The sequence below is a fragment of the Filicampus tigris genome, chromosome 19 (genome assembly GCF_054856515.1).
Source record: "Filicampus tigris isolate MCC_2025a chromosome 19, RoL_Ftig_1.0, whole genome shotgun sequence".
Taxonomy (NCBI): Eukaryota; Metazoa; Chordata; class Actinopteri; order Syngnathiformes; family Syngnathidae; genus Filicampus; species Filicampus tigris.
The window spans coordinates 10,056,239-10,078,134 of record NC_141235.1 but is presented as its reverse complement, the minus strand read 5'-3'; the positions used below and the strand labels follow the sequence as shown (position 1 = coordinate 10,078,134).

At 39.3% G+C, this 21,896-nt stretch overlaps 1 protein-coding gene across 13 annotated transcripts in view; it reads right to left on the bottom strand.

Annotated features, from left to right (window-relative positions):
* Positions 1–21,896, bottom strand: part of fbxl15 (F-box and leucine-rich repeat protein 15) — a 147,807-nt gene that overhangs the window by 11,877 nt on the left and 114,034 nt on the right. For 7 of the 13 annotated variants that reach the window (XR_015082466.1, XR_015082457.1, XR_015082462.1 and 4 more), the window contains exons 9-10: positions 12,039–12,182; positions 6,007–6,101 (exon numbers count right to left, since the gene is read on the bottom strand). The gene's annotated coding sequence lies outside the window, so the exon portion shown is untranslated. The remainder of the gene's footprint in view (positions 1–6,006; positions 6,102–12,038; positions 12,183–21,896) is intronic. The other 6 variants (XR_015082459.1, XR_015082464.1, XR_015082454.1 and 3 more) reach the window with 2 other exon arrangements.

The following is a 21,896-nucleotide window of genomic DNA, read 5'->3' as shown; positions in this document are numbered from 1 at the left end:
TACGATTAATCGCAATTAATCATGGAAAATTTTGCGATTAATTAGTTTTAATTTTTTTCGCGTTTGACAGCACTACTATAAATACATCTCCCTAAATCTAAAAAAATAATTGGAAGAGTATGTGTAGGTGTTATCATCTTAAATGTGGGGCCCCTGCCGGATGCAAGCTTGTCAGGCCATGTTCTGGTCGTGGCCATTAAGTGCGGATTAGCGCTGCCGGCACCCTTTGAAGGCCTCATTCCTCGCACTTCCTCGCTTTGGACGTCCAGGAAGCAATCACACATGGAAGCATGTGGACGGACACTCCGCACGGGAGCAGCAGAGCACACCCGCCACTGTTTGCCCCATTTCTTTCCCTCCACTGGCAATTAGGAGCCAGAGACGCCTTTGTGCCTAGCTAGAATGTTCAAAGGGAACTCCACATGCGTCCAGAGTAGGCGGAGGGAACGTCACTTGAATTTGAGAACACGCGTTCTCCAGCGGTTTTTGACATGCCAGGTACATGCGTATAAACAATGTGAACACTGGTCACTTCATTAGGTACACCTACACAATCTCAAGAGAGCTAAAGAAAAAATAGAAATAAAGATTAATGCACAAGGTGACAGACACTTGTTAGAATAGATTGGAAGTAAAATGAAATGAAGTCCAGAGGTCAATCCTGTATGCAAAAAATAGAATTTTTAAATTTATATTAGATTTTTAAAAAAAAAATGCTGTATATGTTCATTCATTGTTTGGATTCATATAATTTGCCTCATGTCTTATTTTAGTTTTACATTTGTTAACTTTTTTTTATTTTACATTTATGTCATTTGTGAATTTTGTTTTTTTTCTAATTCAACGTTATTTTGTTGCCTCTTTTTATTTTATTTGTATGCTTCCTACTTCTTCATTGTGTTATTTTAATCTATATTTTTAATAGCTCATATGTCCTTAAAATTAGCCCACAACAAATACAGAATATTTTACTTAAATATATTCGGATAATGAATGAATGAATGAATATTCTTAATTATTTTATGATTTTTTTCCCAAACCACTTAATCTCCTGGCAAGACGGATCAGCGCCCTCTGGTGGTACAAGTAAAGCATGTAAATGAAATCACAATTTTTATTCTTGCTCATTGATCCCAAAAGTCAGCAATGAGGAATCAAACAATGAAAAAGTAGATCAGTTTTACAGATAATCTCCCCACTGGTGACGCAGACTAGAAACATGCAGATCAACTAAGAAGCCGAACATTTAACCAATGATTCAGAACGACTAACTAACGCGGCAGTTGTTGACGCGCACGTGTTGAGCAGATGCTGAAGAGCCTTGGGGGAGGCCGCAAGACTCTTTTGCCGGCTGCTTTGCTCTCATTTAGCAATGATTGGAATGATTTATAATTTAAATGTCCATAAACCTCTGGCAATGTGCATGCGAGTGTGTGTGTGTGTGCCATGCATTAGCACTGTGTTAATTATTAATAAGCAGAGATCATTCCTCAAACACTTTGATTGCTCATTTCCAGATGTTTTTGTTGTCCTGTTCCAATATTTATGCACACACTCAAGATTATTGAAATGCTTTTTTTATTTTTTATTTTTTTAAGCCGATGCTTTCCCAAGATGAGTTGCGAGGTCAAAGTGAAATTGCTCAATTTGACGAAGTGAAATGATGTGGAAAGTGGGAGGTGGCTAACCTGTTGTATGTGTCTCTACGGATCATATTTAAAGACCAAGATTTTTTTCCCCACCAAAACATTTTTATTAATTTACAGGTTTTGATAAGATATTTGCAATGATAATACTTAATAAAATGCATGACTGATTGGGGATCCACGTTATAAAATCTCGCACTACCAGTGGAGGGAGAGAGCAAACTCAATTTTACTCTTTTATATTTGGGCCCATTTAAGTCATTTTTGGGATAAATTGTACTTGTCAGAGTAGTTTTAATGCAACATACTTTTGACTTTTACTTGAGTATTTCTTGAAAGAGAAACGGTACTTTTACTCTGTATTGTATTTTTATCAAGAGGTATAATGGATGAAATGACTAGCTTGCGCACGCCATGTCATTTGTCATCTGCTGAAAAATTTCAGCATTTCAGCCTACAAGAACTTTACTTGAGAAACATGCACGGCTGTCTCGGTCTGCGTTTACATTTATTTTAACACTGGAACGCCCAGAAGGCGGTCATTTGACTTACTACTAAATTTACAAATGTAGTCATCTACTTGTAGCCAGCAAAGTTGTTTGTCAAATATCACCCAGATTTGTCGTTCTATAGTTGTTGCAAAAAAAGTTGTAAAAACCCCTGGGCGTTCTAGTGTGTTAAGTAAATATTTCTTCCTCATAAGATCTATAAATAATAATTATTGAATTTTTCATTTTAGAATTGAATTCAATTGGAATATAAGTAATGCATTTTCCAAAGTACTTTTTGAATAAAAAAAAAATGGGACTAAATTTTATTTACATAATCTAAAAAAGTTTTGTTAAACATATATTAAACACATCCATTTTATTTCTAATCTTTTGGTTTATTGTGTATTTTCATTGAAATTACTACTCACAAATGCAGTGATTGAATATATTTTTTTTCCCGATATTGTAGATAAATGTAATTGTATAACAGGATTGTAATTTAGAAAAAGTACTAGGCTATCTCCTTTAAAAAAAAAGAAACTATAAAATAGTAAAATAACAGAAAATATGATGTTGGGAACCAATAGTCTCGCTCACAGTTATATTGTTGTTAACCGTGCACTCATCTTATAAAACAAACATGTCAGTTTGACTTGCTGATGCTTATTGATCATTTGTTCAATTGATTTCCCTACAAGTCTAAACAAATGCACTGGAGGAGGGGGGGGGGGGGGACATGCATTATTAAAAGTGTTCAGATCTGGTATTAGAAATCCCCCCCCCAATTCCCTTCCCTCCCTCCATCATCACTACTACCCCCCCAATTCCATCAGTCAATTGTCGCCACTCTCCGGGGCATTTATCATTTTGACAGTTGCAGATAAGGCAATTATTTTCCTGCAGCAAGTACAAAATGTAGACAAGTGCTGGTGTGACACTGTGTCTCTTTGAGGGCGCGAGTGTGTGTATGTGTGTCACACAGCGCTTGCAATAAAGCGAGAGCCACTGGAACACAAAGGAAACAGATGTAAGCGACACTTGTCTCGAGTATTTGGACTTGATTTTCTGTATTGTTCTACCGTTGCCATGGTGACACTAAGTCCAGGAAAAATCCAGCATTAAGACTTATGACACATTGGCTCAAGCCTAAAGGGAAGTCTTATGGAAAGCCCGCGGTGTCTGCAATCTATTTTTTTACCGCTAGAGGGCAGTAGAAGACTAGTATATGAGTACAGTATGCTCAATTTCATTTACAGCGTCCACCACTAAGCAATATAGCCTTGAAAAAAATACATTAAATATAAATGATTTTGTAAGTATTGTTATATAATTGTTTTTAGAATTTATTAGTAATTATTTTAAATTGTCAATCTTTTATTATTCCAAACGATTATTTTTATATTTTACCATTCACATTACGCTAGATTCACAATTTACTCATATCATCTTTTTCAGTTGCATTTATTAGCTACATTTGTACTTTACTGATTACATTTTTTATGTTATCTTATTTAGGGCAGTGGTTTTCAAAATTTTACACTAAGCACCACCTAAAAAAATACAAAATATTAATAGACTTAATCTTGCTAAATGTTGAATTACTATTTATTATAAGCCAGAGTAACAACATGCATTATGTGAACATTAACAGTACGCTTTAAGCTGCAGTGTGCAACTTTTTGGGTTGCTGTTCAAAAAAGTCATTTTCACTCAAGTCACTACTTAGTAGAGGAACTCACCTAATGCTGATTAAGAATATCTGCAATACGAAGCAGAATGAAAAGAATCAAAACGTTCTTGATAATGATGAAAAAAATATATATTTCTTTAGTTAGAATAACGATACATACAAAATAAAGCTTACTATTCAAAAAAAAAAATGGACATTGTTTTCTGCGTAAAAATCCTTAAGAGCAAATGAGGTCAATTGTTCTGTCGTCCTTGCACATTGTGACCCGCTAATAATTTGCTGTAATGAAAGTTGCATTTAGAGACTTTAACACTCGTAATACTTCTTCAACTCATTCGTTTACTTTTACTGATTAGAACTCCCCCACCCCCACACTCAAAAAGACCGACATCACAGAATATCATCCCTCCAACATCTAGTTGCTATTTTTGAGCCCCAGTGGGCTCCAACCATCGCCCTCGGGTCCCAAAGTCCTTACGGATGACCTCATGATGAATCAGAGTTGTCGGACAAAGCAAAAAGTGAAGTAGCGTTGAGGATGAGGATGACGTTACGTCTGAGTTTGGTTCTGCCACCAGATCAAAAAAAGTAAAAATGGTGGGAGTAGTAACATGCCGCTACCCCTCCCCACCCCCCGTGGCTGTCAACACATTTTAATGATGGTCCAGCCAGGTCCTCCCCATCACAACTTTCCCATGCAAACTTTATTGATGAACTGAAAAGGTCAGTTCATGCAGGAGACGGGAGTCAGTTGGTAAAAAGGAGCATTTCATCAACATGGTGCCCCATAAAAAGTTAACGTTCTGCTATTAAAATGTCCTATTCTGTATTGTAATTTGATAAGCCACATTGATGACATTTATTGTAATGACAAAAATCTAAAACAATCAAATAAACACGTAAAATAAATGAATAAATAAACGAATAATGTCGTATTTTTTTGGTGTTTGGCTACATCTTTTGAATGAAATCTTACTAAAGATTTCACTGAATCTTTGTGTTGAATCAAAAGAAGACATTTGCAAACATCTGCTTTAACTTTGAAAAGCAGTGGTCAACATTTTTGCTAATTTTCTGACAAGTCATGGGGCATAATCTGAAACATTTATGTTTTTGCGTTTTCTGCACTGTCAATTTGAAAAAATGTCTTGCTTTTTAATAAAGAAATGGACATTATGATTTTCTTAATCCAATTCGTTGATCAATAAAAACAAAAACTACAGATTAATTGATTATTAAAATAATGGTCAGCAGCAAATTTTAATCGGAGACGGCTTTATGAGTGACAAACCGTATTTTTGACGCCGATTTAAAGAATGTCTACTTTTTCTAGCATATCAGGTTTTTTAGATTTATTATATTACGTATTATTGTCATTATATCATTATTATTGTTGTTGTTTTAATGAAAACCTGACGTGCTACAGAAAAATAAGGGCAGATTCAGAATCAGCAAAGTTTCTATCATCTAGCATCTAGAAAAGTTTATTTGCATCTCCGATTAAAAAAAAAAATTCGACCAGTTTCAGCCCTAAACTTAACATTTTAATTGAATGTCTCTACTTAAGTGTTTTTATTTTATTGTCAAATCTAAAAATTACACAAGAAAAACTTTTCCGCTATTGTTTTTTTTTGTTTTTTTTAAATTAAATACTGCAAAGTTTTGCATTATCTCCATTTTATGGGCTTCTTTGGACCAGTTTAACGAATCCAGAATCAAGTCCTTCTTTGGCTCTACCCTCTTAGAGAAAGAGTCAGGTGACCTTAAATAAAAATGAGTTCATCAAGACAAAAAAAAAAAAAAAACAACATCTCAGTTCTCATTCTAATTCTTTCTCCTGAGCATTCCAATGCGAACAACTCGCTTAAAAACGAGGGCCTCCAAACACCAGGATTGGACTGACGCAGGCTTGACAAGAGCGACCGCCGAGCCTCCTCGGTAAATCACGCGGTGAAAAGAAGGCCGAGGCCTTTATTGGGGGGTGGGGGCGGGGGTACCTGTACAGTATATTGACTGCACATCATCGCCGGCCTCCTGTTGCCGGCTGCATTGTAAATCCCCTTCAGAAAAGATATATTACACCAGCCTTCATTCCCACCTGTGCTTCGGCACACAATGGATTCTTAAAGTCCACTGGATAGACAAGTAACACTTTTATATTGTTTTGAAATGAGCTTACCCTCACTTTTTGGAGTGACGCATCCCACCGCTTGCTCGCCCGACGTGCAAGGAAGTGGCCGGCGTGGTCGCCCATGGGGACAAAAAGCAGTTCCCCTGTTCCGAAAAGAGAGAGAGTGTAAACGAAGAGCAGAGAAATGAAGCTGAAGTGAGGATGGGGCCCCTTCAAACTTGCTGCTTGGTGGGACACGATGTCGCTTTGAGGACATTTCGACCTCCCTGCTAACAAAATGCAGAAAATCAAGTTATCTATCAAGTTTGCACTGGAATCTAGTCGAAATCGTACAGAAAGTTAAGCAACATGTTATTGTATTAAATGGACTATTTTCATTGGTCAAAATGTTCATTGTTTTTTTTTTTGTTTTTTTACAGCATGCCATGAAGGATTTTATTTTCATTCATGGAGGACATGATGAGCTGTAAATAATGTTTCATCGAAAACACAAATATTACCGAAATGAAATAATCGATTTTATTTTTCAACTTGTTTCATGCAGTCTGCACATTTATTATTTGAATAGAAATCGACTGCAAATCAAACATTTAGTGCCGTTTTGACTTGAATTAGTTTAGCTAGATAGCATTCAGGGTTTAAAAATTACATTCAGGAATCAGGAAGGAGCTTCTTAGAGCAACCTAAAAAAACAATTTTAATCAATTCTGGCACACCTTTAGCTTCTTTAGTTTAGTTTCTTCAGTTTGAGATTCAAAGATTACAACAAATTTTTTAATTATATGCGATGCATATCTTAGGGTGTGACTTGGAACATATTCAGCTCATCTATGATGTAATTAAGTTTTATGTATGCTATTGGACAGAAGCAAGACAAAAAAAATTGTTAATGTGATTTTTTTCTCTCATTTACAGAGGGTGAAAAAGACGGTTCCATTCATTGCCTAGCATGTTGCTTTTCCCGGTTCTGCTTCACGGAAGGTCCTATTGTGGAAGTGCTGAATGGGAACTCAACGGGAGAATGCCACGTCCGCTTCCGTTAATTAGAGCCGATTGAATCTCAGGAGTCAAACTTGGACGATTGGGAAGAAAAACAAAGAGAGACTCTCAATGAAAAGGCGGATTGCGCTCCAATATGCAGGCCGGGCCAGGCCAGTAGTTTTCCGATTTCCAAGCAAGTGACACAATCATTTCACCAACTACTGGTTTTAAACAGAATGGGGGGAAACCCTGTCTGAATGTTATGAACTCCTGTTTCCGCAGGGGTCGAGCAGAGTAAAATGTATTTGTGTCACGACGGACAGTGACCTTTTCTCGTTTTACCGCTGCGATGATGGACAGCCATGACATTTCCCCCGTGTTAATTCTGCGCTAGTGATGAGGCACATTTACGCCATTTCCTTATTTCCAGGTTTGATTTCCGTGATGGACAGTTATGTTGTCTCATTTTATTTTTGCGACGATGATGATGATGTACGGTTACGAGATCCTTCCCGTTCTTTTTGTCTTTCAGTTTTACTCCCCGGGACGAGCACGTATGGCATTTTCTGGTTTTATTCCTACAACGATAGACACGACGTCATGTGATTAATGGTTAAGACAATTAGTTGTCGAAAATATGACTTCTAAATATCGGTGGAGTTATCGCCATTTCAACTTCAAATGTCTCTGTTTCGCATATTTATGAAGTGCGGCGCATCTCCCGAGGTCCGTACGGCGTTAAAGGTGGACATTCCAAAGGCGATTATATGCATAGTGACGGCGCAAGAAGGCCCGCTTGTCTTTACACATGAAATGAGTGATTGTTCGCGCAGGCTTAAGAAGAAGAGCTCCTGCGGTGTGTTATGACATGAGGCTACGGGTGTCCTTTTATACCTCGAGAGCCCCTTTGCCTCATTAGTTAACACACTTTCTTAGTTTTGAACAATACCTTAGCTTGGCGTCGCCCATCTGAACCCCCGCTTTTTTTTTTTTCTTCTCTGTGGATACTTGCAGGGCCTGCAGCAGAGTTGCAGAGAAGCCCCCCTCTGGTCCTAACAGCTTTAATACTTGTAATTATCTCTTGCTGGGGGAGGCTGGAAATTGGATTAGGGTGGTGAGTCTCAGCTGAATGAATTACCTCCATCTCCCCACTTGGTGGGCCACACACTGATAAAGTGCAGAGGGGGAGTGCGCGAGTGAGAGAGAAAAAACGGGATTTGGATTCAGCCTTAGCATTCATGGCTTCCTTGTGGAAAAATGAAATTTTCCAAGAGAAGGGAGCGGCGTGCCGGCGGTATCTGCCCCACCGCATGTTTCATCTGCTCCCGCTCTCCCGGAAACGCAATTACCGGCGGCGTTATCGCCGCCTAAATGGTGACAGGTTTGGCAGCGCGGCAGGCCAAGCGTCGCAGCCGCCATGTTTTAGTGGCGTTACACCTTCACTTTTCTTTCCAAAAGTTCAAATCCGACTTTTGTTTGCACGTCAGCCCTTAGGCTACAATAGAAACACGTGCAACACCAATTGTCAAATGAAAAATATGAATACAAAGTGCAGGCTTTCCATATTTTTGAGTGCCAAATCTTATATGTACAAGCTGACACGCTGAGAAGCTAATTGCTCATTTCACAACAAGCGGCAGATATTGTCAGTAAATAAACTTTTTTAAAAAGTCCTTCTTCCATAAATTAAAGGTGAAGAAGGTAAAAAAAAAAAAAAAAAAAAAGTCTTAAATCTGTTTACTGTCACTCCAAGGTTGAACTTTGCAGTCAAACTAAACAAAAACAAACACAAAGCTTTGACTTACGATGTTCAGTTTAGCTTAAAGCCAACAATCGCCTTAGATGGGCTAGCAAATATCATCCGTGTCGCAGTGTTATAGTGTCAAACAGACACAATAACAACACAGATAGGCATATATTCTTTATCCTCGGATTACAATTGCAGTTAACTGAGTCAGTAGTGCTACTCTTCTCTGTGTGTGTTTGTATTATACAGCAGAAAAAGGAGCAGAAGGCCATGTTGTTACAGTGTTGCTTTAAATTTGTCACCCCCCCCCCCCCCACACCCCCTGCCAACAATGCTAAAAAGTCTTGGTGCTGTTGCTTTTAACGGCTGTGCTCCGAGTCTGCATACATTTGCGGGCTAACTGGTTTGAAATTAGGATTTTATTAGAAATCATCAAACACGGGCGTTTAAATGAAGCCAAAACGACCTCAACTAAGCTGAACTAAAGAGACGTTTCTCTCGGCGGGGCCGTTAAAGACTTTCACTTCATTTGGAACGGCGCCAATGTTGTTGTTTTCTCCACATTTCTTTATTTATTTAAAGGCGCGCCGTTCATTTGGAATTGAAGTTCCCGCTGTGCCGTCGTGAGCGGCGGGATCAAAAACGGAGGGCAAACAAGGCCCGCGCTCACGCTCAGACGCCCCCTCGTCTTTTCCACTTCCCATTCCTTTAACCCCCCACCGAGGACAATCCTTGAAGGTAGATAAAAAGAACAACAAAAGATAATTAAATCTAAAAAAAGGGAGGGAAACAGTCGGGGTTGGATTTGGGCACAGTGAGGGTTTGGGCTCATTTATGCCGGGCCTCCAAACATTTACACTCTGCATTTGGACTGTCTTATCACAATAAAAGACGCTCTCATTTGCATTTGTCCAATTGCAAAAGCGGCCTATTTTCCCCCCCCCCCCCAACATTTACGACGGGATTATCACTTTATCACTTGGACGCGCCCTGTTGACAAAATCTGAAATTATAATACAGTAATGCCTCACGTAGACGCTGCAGCTATTTAGACTTGCCGGGATTTAATATTCATTGCTTTTGCAGCTTGGTTGGTTTTAGGGTGCTATCACCCTTATCCACCCTCCTCCCGACCCCACCCACTCGCCCACCCGCCACCGCCTTCTACGACTGGGACACCGGCCCGCTGCCCCCCTACTTCACTCCACCCCCACCAAAAATTCTCTCTCTCTCTCTCTCGTGTGCTGTCCCCAATCACTCTCCCTGTCCTTGTTTTTGATCTTCAAACGCTGGTCGGTATAATGACTACAAATCAGGGATGAAGGTGAGTGATCACAACGTGGCCCACCCATCCCAGCTGGCCTTTTTACTCCCCTCCCATGATGCATCTTTCCCCACTCTTCCCCAGAGTGAGCGAGCGACGGCTCCAAAGTAGGAATTAACTTGAAAACATTAATGGCAACCATGCCTAAACAACAACATGCACCTGACGATACTGTTAAATAGGCTGCTTTTTCAATTGAACACTGCTACTATCGTATTTACACATTTATGATCATTTATATTGACGATAGGTGGCCCGGTGGACTAAGTGGGAAGCACATCCTCCCACGTTTCAAAAAACATGCACCTTAGGTTCATTGAAGACTCGAAATTGTCCGTAGGTGTCATGTGAGTGGTTGTTTGTCTCTATGTGCCCTGTGTTTGGCTGGCGACCTAAAAGTCAGGCATCAGCTGATCCATGACCCCAATGAGGTCAGCAGGAGCCGAACCGTGAGTATGCAGGGTTCCACTGTAGTCATATTAGTGCATTTAGTGTTATTCAGTATAATATTCAAAACATAATGGAAAAGTCTTTCAGTTCTCCTAATACTATACTATACACTCTAAAAACAGTTGGGTTAAAAATAACACCATTTTGGGTCAAAAATGGACCAATCCATTACTTGGGTCAATTTGACCGAACTTTCTAAGGTTGTTCTGGCAGAAAATTGGGCTGTTTTGTACAAAACAATGCAAGAAGGTGGGTCAAATTGACCCAATTAGTGGATCGGTCCCTTTTTGACCCCAAATTGTGTTATTTGTAACCCAACTGTTTTGAGAGTGTATGTTCTGTCTATGCCAGCGATCTATAGTGACAGGCAGAACAACTGAATGCTCGTCCACTAGATGGCAGAAGGTGCAATTCACCTGTTGCTCGTCATACAACAGAATAAGAGCCTAATTTAACATTCATTTCCGTAAACATGTGACAAATTAGTTCCTTACGTATACTTTTGGTGACATTTCTATTTGGTGGTGCAATTAAGACTTCCGAGACAATTGCAGTCCGGCTGTTATGCGCAACAGCTTCATGACAGTGAGATGTTATTGAAGTTTGGTCTTACGGCACGGACCTTTTCAAGAGTTCGCCAAAGTTTGCCAGTTTAATAGCCATGCGAGTTGCAAGAATTAAAAAGTGTCCCGGGCACGCTGCGCAGGCATCCTTTCACATCATAACTTCCTAATGGGTTGTTTGGATGATTCATGCCAATCAAACATCTGTTCGGCACCGCGCTTTATCAAGAGGCGCACCTGCCGACCTCCGACTGACCTCCACCATGGCCTGCGTGCTGAAAATAAAAACTAAAAAAAAAAAAAAAAAAAGCCCAGGAAGAGTTACTTTTATGAGGACTGTTTACCTTCGTGGAGGTCTGCCCTGTCGCCACTTCTTTCTCCTTAATGTGCCCGGCAAGAAAAAATGTTTCGCTAGGGAGCAGGGGGTGAAATTTTTTCTCATCCAAATGGATGGCAATTTCCCACCATTTAGCACCTGAAGGTAATTAGCTTGAAGAGATTGCGGAGTGAGAAACACGTTCATGGGACATTAACTCTCGTACATTCTCCAGTTGCAGCGAATTAATAGGAAAGATTAAAGTTTAAAGAGAGCAAATGCCATTAGCGCAGGCGCGCACACGCGCACACACACACACACAACACGCGCGCGCACAAACACACAGCACCTCTCTGCGGCACCATCCTCCACCTTTTTACGAGAAGTCTGGATCTTTGCGCGGCATCGGGCCGGCGTTACGACAGCAGGTAATAAGTGGCGCAAATGAGAGCGGGGTGCGGCTCGGCAAAGTGCGGCCATGAAAAGCTCCAATAGCCCGCGGTGACATTTTTCTTCGTCCACAGATGCACTATTAAGACAACCCCGCATCGGCTTTCGATTCTATGCACGCTCAATTCAATTTCCATTGAAATGAAGTGAAATGCCATTAAGCCAATCCAGCGCCCGCTAGTGTTTAAATCTAGAAAAATGGCACTGTATTGTATATATGAGAATGTGGCTGGTGAGTGACATCATAACCTGTTGTTGGCTGAGTCTGCGTGTGAGCGTGAGTAGTAGCCTTCAGCAGTTCCTTGTGAGTGTTCTCTTTTTGGATGTGTGTTCAATAAACGGCTGGACGTCATGGTTCCTCAGAAGAATGCTACGGCATTAATGTTGCACTTTCTGAAAAAGATTTAAGATTTTAGAATCACAAATTTAAATACAGTATATACAATGAATAGTGTTATATTACAGAATATCTGATTTGCTGGACAATTTACTGCAGAAAATATTTATTCTTTGTTACTTATTCTATATTCTGTATATTGAAAATATTTTGGTTAGTTGAGAATCTAAAATTTTCTTTGGGGTGGGGGGCTTACTGCTAGCAGTTTCCAGTTTTCAAACAAGTTTTAGGATGTTGCACTTTGCTAAACAGAAAAAATGTAAGATGTTATTCATTCTAAAGCTTATATATATATATATATATATATATATATATATATATATATATATATATATATATATATATATATATATATATATATATGTTTATATATATATTCTGGTAATTTGAGAATATTTGATTAATTGGACAATTTACTGCTATCAGTTTGCAGCTTTTAATTTGATTATTTTATGATGCTGCACTTTCCTAAAAAGAAAAGATTCAAGATGTATGTTGTATGGGCTGTTATGGAGTATATATTTTAATATTCAATTCGTCTGGGAATACTTTATTTATTGGACAATTTACTGCTTGAACCTTTGAGAAAATATTTTATAATGTAGCACTTTCCTGAAAAGAAAGGTTCTACGTTGTCATAGATACTTATATATTTCTTTGAACTAAGAATCTTTCTTTCATTGGAGAAGACACTGCTGCCAGTCTGCATTTTTGGTTGTGGCTTGTTTGAAATGCCAACTAATGCGTTCATGTCTACACAAATAAAAGCAACTAAAAGTACTGGTTGCAGTACTTCCCTAACTGAATCATGACCTTGAAACCAAGGTCAGTAGCGAACTGTGATTTTAGGCTAATATGTTTGAACAGGCAAATTGTTGAAATGGATCTCATCAGATTGTGCTATAGCTGATCAATGGCCTTATGAGTGGCCTTTCGAGTTGAACAAAAACATGCTCGAAAACATTTCATGTCATATGAGCTGAAACCGAACATGCGCTCCTGTTTGTTAGCGGTGCATTACAGCTGCCTCCTCCTTAAAAATCAATCACAAGTTTGGACACCTGAATGGAGACACGCTGGAATTTATCGGGCAGAAAAGCCTCGTGTAAATTCCGAGTGTGGAAAAAGTTGAGTCCTCCTGGCTGTCCAATATCTATTTCCCACATTTTAACGGCCTGCGTTAAAGTGCTCATCATTCATTGGGGTGTGCGAAACACACTTTTTTTTTCCTTTTTTCTTTTTATGAGATCTGAAGCAAATTTTGCTGGGGGATCCTATAGGCCATTAAGCATGGAGTAATTTTATCCTTGTTTCCTTAATGACGCCATAATGGCGAGTGAATTTCTTAACTAAAGACCAGAGAACATTGTGAAGGTCAGCTTCATCTGTAGACTCCCTCATGCGCTTCTCCCAGAGATTGGAAAAGTCGGGCGTTTTTTGAGGAGTCATTAATAACGCTAAAGCTGAAGGCCTATTTGCGTCCTCGCTTTCTACCTTTTAATGCCACTCTCTCTCTTTTTCTCTCGCCTCTCATGCAGAGAGAATGAAGAAAGAGGGGGGAAAATGGCAGCTCGCTGACATATAGATCCCGTACGTGGCGCCACAGTGATTTAGACGCCATGCCTTTATCATCACTTTAATCATTTTCCCTTATTGCTTTTATTTCGCCGATGGACGAAACACTTGATGGGACAAAATGCCAACTGGAACTTTTTTTTTTTATTTTTTATTTTTTTTTGTTCTCAAAGTCTAATGAGAATTACAATCTTGCTGAGCCTTGAAATGCTGGCTGCTTTGTCCTGATCGCCTTAGATATTGTTCCAAGTCAGTCATTTGTCACAGTGAGGCATGCTGGGATGGCGGCCCGCTAATCAACGCCGCAGTCTGCGGGAAACTCCTTTTTTTTCCTGCTGCCATGGCAACTCTGGGCCGAGAAAGGCTGCAGGCTGAGGGGCAGCGCCACTGACACGAAGCGCGCAGATGCCTTTTAAAATAGGAGTTCGCGAACCTTTTAGGTCCAGCATAATTTTTTTTTTTTTTTTAAGGATTCCAAACACCAATTAATCCACATGGTCCCTTAAATGTTATAGGAATTTAAAACTTGTAAAAAGTCATAAAACATAATAAATTCACATTTGTTAACTTAGTAGGGCTGTGAGGTCCACATATTCATGTTTGTTAGTGGAGCCCAAGTTTCAAAGCCAACATGGTGAAGCGGCATTCAGCTGTTATGCTGCACGCCAACGGAATAAGTTGCCATCGGCGCTACTTTTTAGTTATCTATTTTGTTTGCTTTTAAATATCTTTAAATGTTTTGTTTGTAAATGTGCATAAATGTCACTGTATATTCCATCAGTAATTTTAAGAAGCTACTTTTGTTGTTCTTCAGTTGTTGTGTTTGTTCATGCTTTTAGATGTGCTTTTGGTTGTGTGAAGAGCATGGCGTTGTCTTGTGGATGAAATGTGCTAAATAAAGTTGAAAAAAATGTTAGAGGAGCCGGTAGGCTTAATCAGCACTGTGCCATTTCCTCCAGTATTGTTTTGGATGAAAATGACAACAAAAGTTACATACGTCAGCTTTAATCTGCAACATTATTATTATTATTTTTTTGTAATATTACCACCAATGACTATAAAATCTTATTTTTGATAATTATCACCCATTTTGTGTCATATGCCAATGAACATGAACAGATTGCATTGTTCCCTTTTTGTTGATGTCGACGACCATAACCTAACATGACAACATCAGCCTCGAAAAAGCCAGAGACATTTTCCCTTTTTTCCTCCCCAGCGCCAAGTTAAATTGGAATGGAATGGGATTCACTTTAGAAAAGAAAAAAAAGACAAAATTAAATCGGTGTGACAAGATGATCGATTACCTGTAAGTCCACCTGACACAGAAATGAGAGTATTTTAATGACGGCCTGCCTCTTCCTGGACGTGAAATTCAAAGGCTGGCATCGAGTCTACCTTTCAGACGTCACCCCAACGCAAGCACTTTGTCTTTGTCACCGCCGCGGAGGACATTGTTATTAGCTGTGTGCCTTTCTATTAAGCAATTCCTTTCCACTACAAGGAACATCTCACTGGGTGCACCCCTGTTACATATACCGTATCATACATTAGCTCGTTCTTAAACTAAGCTGCAACAAGATGACGAGAAGACGTTCCTTCCTATTTATTGAATATATTTTTACATCAAATTAACCATCCATGAGAGAGTGCTAATTTACACTTCATAAAATCCACATATTTCTCATTTATGAGCGCCACATACCCTTATAGTGACAATTTTCCCTTTCAAAGTGGAGGTGGTGCAGGTGGTGTTCACTACGACCCGCCCCCCCGCTCCTCCCTGGTGGTCCACACCACTAGTATTGATCCAGTTATCATGCTCAGATCATCACTACATGGACACAAGAGAGAAGCGGTGTAATGGACTGACTGGAGCGGAAACGTCGCGACGTGGTGTCTCCAGAATCACTGATCACATCAAGGTGTGGTGCGTCCGGTTCCGATAAAACTGCTCAAATGGCGGAATGAACTCACATTGCTTGAGTTTAGGGTTGTTTTTATAATAGCGTTGTCATAATTGGAATTTCTGAAAAGTCGTAATGTGATAAAAATGATGTCGCACGAAATTACGAGACAAAAGGCGTAATGCTATGAGAAAAGTTGAAATATTGCACGCCAAAACTCTGAATGTTATTAGTATAAAGCAGGAGAATAAGGAGAAATACGTTGGAATATTGTGGGAAAGAAAGACATACGAGGGAAAAAGTCTTAAGCTCACAAGAATAGAGTAATATTGTAAGTAGAGAGTCGGAACATTGTGAAACAAAAATCGTAAGGCCACGAGAATTAACCAGTAGAGTATTTCTTTGAGAAAATAGATATAGCAAGAAAAAGATGAACATTACAAGAAAAAGTCTCTCAAAATTCAGTCTTTAAGCGGAAGACAAGCCCAAAATATTTTTTTTCAAGAATATGTTCTATGCAAGTCCACTAATTGAAACAAGGCATTCTGAGAAATATTGCGTTTGTGGAATAAGAGTTAATCCACTCGTTTTAAGACATCTCTGGGGGCGGCCATTTTGTCTTATGTCGGCGTAAAATGGCATCACAACTGCTCAGGGCTCAGGCAACGACCAATCACGGCTGAAATGTTTTCTGAAGCTGAGCCGTGATTGGTCGTTACGTGAGCCCTGAGCAGTTGTGATGTCATTTTACGCCGACAGAAGTGACAAAATGGCCGCCCCTTGAGATGGCTAAAAAGGGGTGGATTTTTCTGCTCAACTCATATTCCATAAACGCAATATTAATTCGAATGCCGTGTTTCAAACTAGTGGGCCTGCTGGTAACGTAGCCTTGAAAAAAATATGTTAGGGTTGATTTCCACTTTAATATTGAGTAACAATAAAAAAAAAAAAAAAAAAGTTGGATACTATGAAACAAAAATCTGACTTTTATTACAGTGAGAAAAAAGTCGTAATGTTACGATAAAGTCATAGTATTGTGAGTAAAAAGTTACGACACGTACCAATCAAATTAATTTCATGTACATTCATTGTTGGTTTTTTTTTTGTCTTTTCAGAAATGCCATTTCGTAAGAAGAAAGCTAAATACAAAGCAACCATTTTATTTTTATTTTTTTTACGAGACATAAACAGGATCTAAAAAAAAAAAACGACTGCATGCACATGTTATGACTTCACGTCTACTTTTTATGCGAAATGTGTGTATGTTAAATATTCATACCGCAGCGTTGCACATATTGCCCACGTTGCAGGTACGCTGCCAGTGGAGCAGGAGCCATAAAAGCCACCTCCCCTGACTGGCTCCTATGCAAAAAAGTGCCGATATTTCCTTTGCTTGATCACTTTGCCCTCATCATAATCACTTTTCGGGCTGATTTATGGCGGCGAGGGTCACAGTGCAGTGGAGGTGCACCGCTCTCCAGATGTTCGCCGCCTCCGAAGAGCTTTCTGCTCACCTGCCCCTCAACACGCTTTTGTCTTATTTAGAGCGCAGGGAAATGTGCGAGGCGACAGGCGCCGCTGCCCTCATTTGTTCTGTCGATTGCATCGTACACACCCCCCCACATGGCCGCGCCAGTCACTCGCCGTCTAGGAGGTGGGCACCGGCCCGTGGAGATCAAGCACCATCACGTTCAGAAGCGTTAGGATGTTTACAGCGTTTGTCAGGCACTATTTCGTAAATCTTGCGCCCACTTACACCCTCATGTACTTAAAAGCGAGAATGTCGTACAGTTGCCTGGACACCTCTCGTGTTTATGCTCTGTGGTTCTACATAGAAAAAAAAATGATTAAACGTATTACACTAGGGAACAATTTGAAAAAAAAGAAATTATATTGTTTTTATGTTGATTAAAAATAAAATTGGCATACCGATTCCAAAATTGCACTTTTTTCTCCACAGCTTACCAGATAAGCAAAATTCCACTGATTAGCTGTAGTAAGACTTGCCAACCTATTACGATTGGACCCATCTACAGCTTCATGGCAACTTGTTTGTGCAGTCACAAATGAGACACTGCGCTGAGAGGTGTGTGCGGCTCCCAATAGGTCAGTAGCCTACTATCGATATCTGCAAACAGAAAACTAGCATAGTAGCAATTAAGAGGATTACTGCTGGCTTTTCTCTTAACATGCCATTGTAATTTCTACTTTGTTTTACCCTGTTTTTTGTTTTGCAAACAGCATGTAACTCTAGCTCAAAAACTCAGATCAGTTTTGGATTTCGTGCCCAAAAATTGGTTAAAAACAGCTGTCGGACTTAACTCAACAAAAACTGTGTTTCCCAGTGTTATTGTAGTTCTCCAACCTTTTAAACAAAATAAAAAAAATACTTGGCACTCCAAGTACCAACAACATGAACAACGTTAAAATACAGTAGGTAGGTCTAAGTGTTCACCAAAAAATGAGCGATTTTATTTCCATTATTTTAAGCCACTATAAAATTAGGATTCAATTAGAATTTATTGCACATCAAAGTTAAATGAAAATTATAAAAATATTTATAAATTATTATAAATGCTTCAAAACCTGTCTTAGAAATGAAATGCAAATATTTTAAAGTTAAGTTGAATACAACTGAACTGTACTTAGGCAGCAATTCTTTTGAGTACCCCCAGAGGGAGCCTGCGCACTACTAATGGAAGGTGAACCACACTTGGAGAATCATTGACCTACAGCGTTTCATTTAAATCCACCGATGTAATTGATCCTGACCACGCAAAACAGGCGACTCCCTTAAATGTTTTTTTGGGCTGTGGAATACGAGCCACCCATGCGGCATTATTGATGATTTCATTACTCCACGTATAGAATCGCTCGACGCATAATAAAGCATTATCTTTCATTTTCTTTTCCCCTTTCTTTTTGTCACTGGTTGTTGGAAAGGTTAGGCCATTTGTTTTAATGTTAAAAGTGCCAGGCGCCACATTCGCTCCCCGATTGCCTTTGGACTCTTTTAACAAGCTGCTGATGTTACAACATCTCGTCGAATTTGACCCAGGAATTGAACTTTAATTGAGTGCGCGTCGCCAAACAGTTTGATGGTAACATCCAAGTGTCCCTAATAAACTGGCAAGTGTATCCTCCCACCCACAGACAAAGAAAAAAAAGAGAGGTGTGGGGGGAGAAAGGCTGTGCACGCTTGAGTGCATTTAAATCTTTACAAACTCTGCGCTTGACAGTGATGAATGTTACAATATGCTTAATGCACGCCGCTGCTACGTTTATGTTTCTATTCCGGCGCTGTGCTTTAGACACAGCTTTATAGTGGGACCCTGGAATAAGAATAGAGCGGAAAAAGTCAAGGTGAAAGTTATATTTTGCATTGCAGATCCCTTTTTATGTGATTTTTCATGGTAACTACATGGGTATGAGTACTTTAAAAAAAATATATATATATCTACATTATCACAATGCACAAACTTCTCAAGGGAAGGATTTTAGCAAGTAAAGGCTTTTCTTAATGCAGCGGTTACACAGGAAGTGCAACGCATCCATGCGCAAATGAAATGAGTTCACCATTATGACTATTTGTTTTATAATGTACTTTTGTCACAATCTAGTCTGGATGAACACAATAAATGTACCTTTAAAAAACAAAAATGTTTTTTTTCTATATATAGTTTTTAATAAAACTAATTAGATTTGTTCCAACCAATGATCATTATCTCAAAATCAAATCTTTTTAAACACGTTTAACTTTTTTCACATTTAAATAAATGTAAATACAAATAATAAAAAGTATTAAATATACAATTTGATTTAATTGAAAAATAGAGAATTACCTCAAAATTATATAAAGTTTTTTTTTTTTTTGTACCACTCTTTACACATATATATATTTTTAATTACAATCTTGTTCCAAGCACAGCAGACAGTTTACATTCTAGTTAAGGAAAAATGTTGTACCAGGTAAAAATATCTTTACACACATTGAGTTAAATATTTTAGACTTTAAAAAATGTATTCTGTTTTTATTAGAATTTTACATGGTTCACATCTTCATCAACTTAACATTTAAACATTGTAATTCATTCATCTGTAAATTGCAGTTTCATCTCCACAGTATGTCCAAGATTCGATTATTAGTGCAGAGATGAATGACTTGTCCTTCCACCATATTATAAGACAATCTATTAAACTAGGGATGTTTTAATACCACTTTTTTTCAGACCGATACCAGTAGGAGTACTCAACTCTTCAGTAGTCACCGATACCGATACCAAGTACCCATATCACTAATACTTTTGATACTGACAATTTCCCCCAAAACAGTGACAGATAAAGACAGATATACTGTATCCCAATATATATTTTTTCTTTAAAATTGCATGAAATTAAGGGCAATTTTCTAATATCTGTTTCTATTTCCTATACAAATTCCATGCCATGACTTTAAGACATTAAGGACAGTCTTGCAGCTCGAACAAAGTGAATTTGTTCAAGTCCACTGTATAGAGGCAACGAGTTATCTGTTCACACACACGCACTCAAGTGCGCGCGTGCACACGCACACCCACGCACACACACCTACACACGTGGTCACTCAGGCAAGGCTTATAGATTGAGCCAAATGGCTTCAGTGTCAGCGTATCACCCTTTAGAGTGTGGCACCTGACTTGACATTGACACAAATACTCTCTGGGCCATATACTATCACCTCTGCAGACTCTATATGCGTTTGTGTGTGTGTGTGTGTGTGTGATTATGACAGCATAGCGGCGTGTAAGCAGCGAGGTCGACCAATTAGATGCTTAATGCATAATAAAATCAGCTCGGATGAGGGCGCCACGGCATCATATCGAGAAATCCAAGTCAACGACCCCGTTTTATGACCTTGATGCCGATATAACTGCGCACCGCTCGTGTAAATACAATTAATACAGTGAATGCACAATTAAGTGTGTTGGTAGAGTGGAGTGGAGCAAAGTTTTGGTGACTGTGAGCCATCACAGGCATAATGTATGCGCTTCATTGTTTTTGTGAAAACAGACTTTTTTTTTTTTTTTTTAAATACGAATGCGAGTATTGCATGTGTAATGCAGGCGTACCTAACATTGTGACCGGCAAGTGTATCAGTTAAGCAGATGCCGCTTCGCTGACACGCAGCTTCTTTAGTTTTATGAGCCGTGCATTGAGGCAGGCAAGGTGATGATGCTTACCCTTCAGACGAGCGGAAAGGCTGTCAAATGTAAACAGCAAGCGGAGAGGATTGGCTGCCCCTATAGCGAGGGTCCGCAACCTCCGGCACCGTTCGCCAAATACGGCTTGCCAGCTAATTGTGAAAACAATGAAAGCTGCAGATAGCACTTTATTCTTTTTTTCCTATGACAAATAGTTTGACACCATGCTATGCTCATATTAAATGGCGTTGGCAAAAAAAAAAAAAAAAAAGCTTGACAATTTGCAAGGGCATTTATACTCAAAATCTGCCAGTAATCAACTCCAGACAAAATGAAATTGATGAATAGTCATAATTGAAGATTCGGAGTGAGGGAACTGTGTTAAATGTCTAGCCATCTAGAGTTAAAAGACAAGCCACTCCCCAAGCACCAAGAAAAATGAAGTAAATAATTCCATTAAAATTCATTTAGAACAGTTATTATAATTACATACCATAATTTTCAATGGACGCAACAACCTGGGTTCCAAGCATAATGCAAAGAACACGAGTCCTTGAAATGTCCCACTAGGGGAAATAAACATTTTATACTCATTACTGATTTTAATTGTCCTTATAAGGGGACATATGTTGTGAGGGGTGGAGAGGCGGGACAAACCTGAACAGTTGAGAGGAGGTTTTACATCTACATTAGAACCAAATACCTATGCTGCATTCACACCAAATCCGTCGAGGGCGGTGCAATTCAATGGAAGTCAATGTAGTTCGTGCGGGCGGGCGCAGTTACGTGCAGGGTGGCGCGCATGATGGGTTTGGAGCGGTGGGACGCACCGAAAATACGTCCATTTGCCGCGGATAAAACAAATGATCTTTTTTCCCTCTTCGCCTCGCGGCAGCCAATCAGCATCGGGGCGCACTACGTCACACACAGCATCCTGTACATTCAGCGGATTTTGTGTGGAGAGCTCAAAATGGAGGAAAAGAACCGTGAGCGAGGAGCTTGGTATACATGGTATGTTTTTACTTTCTTTTGTTGTTTGCAGCTGTTG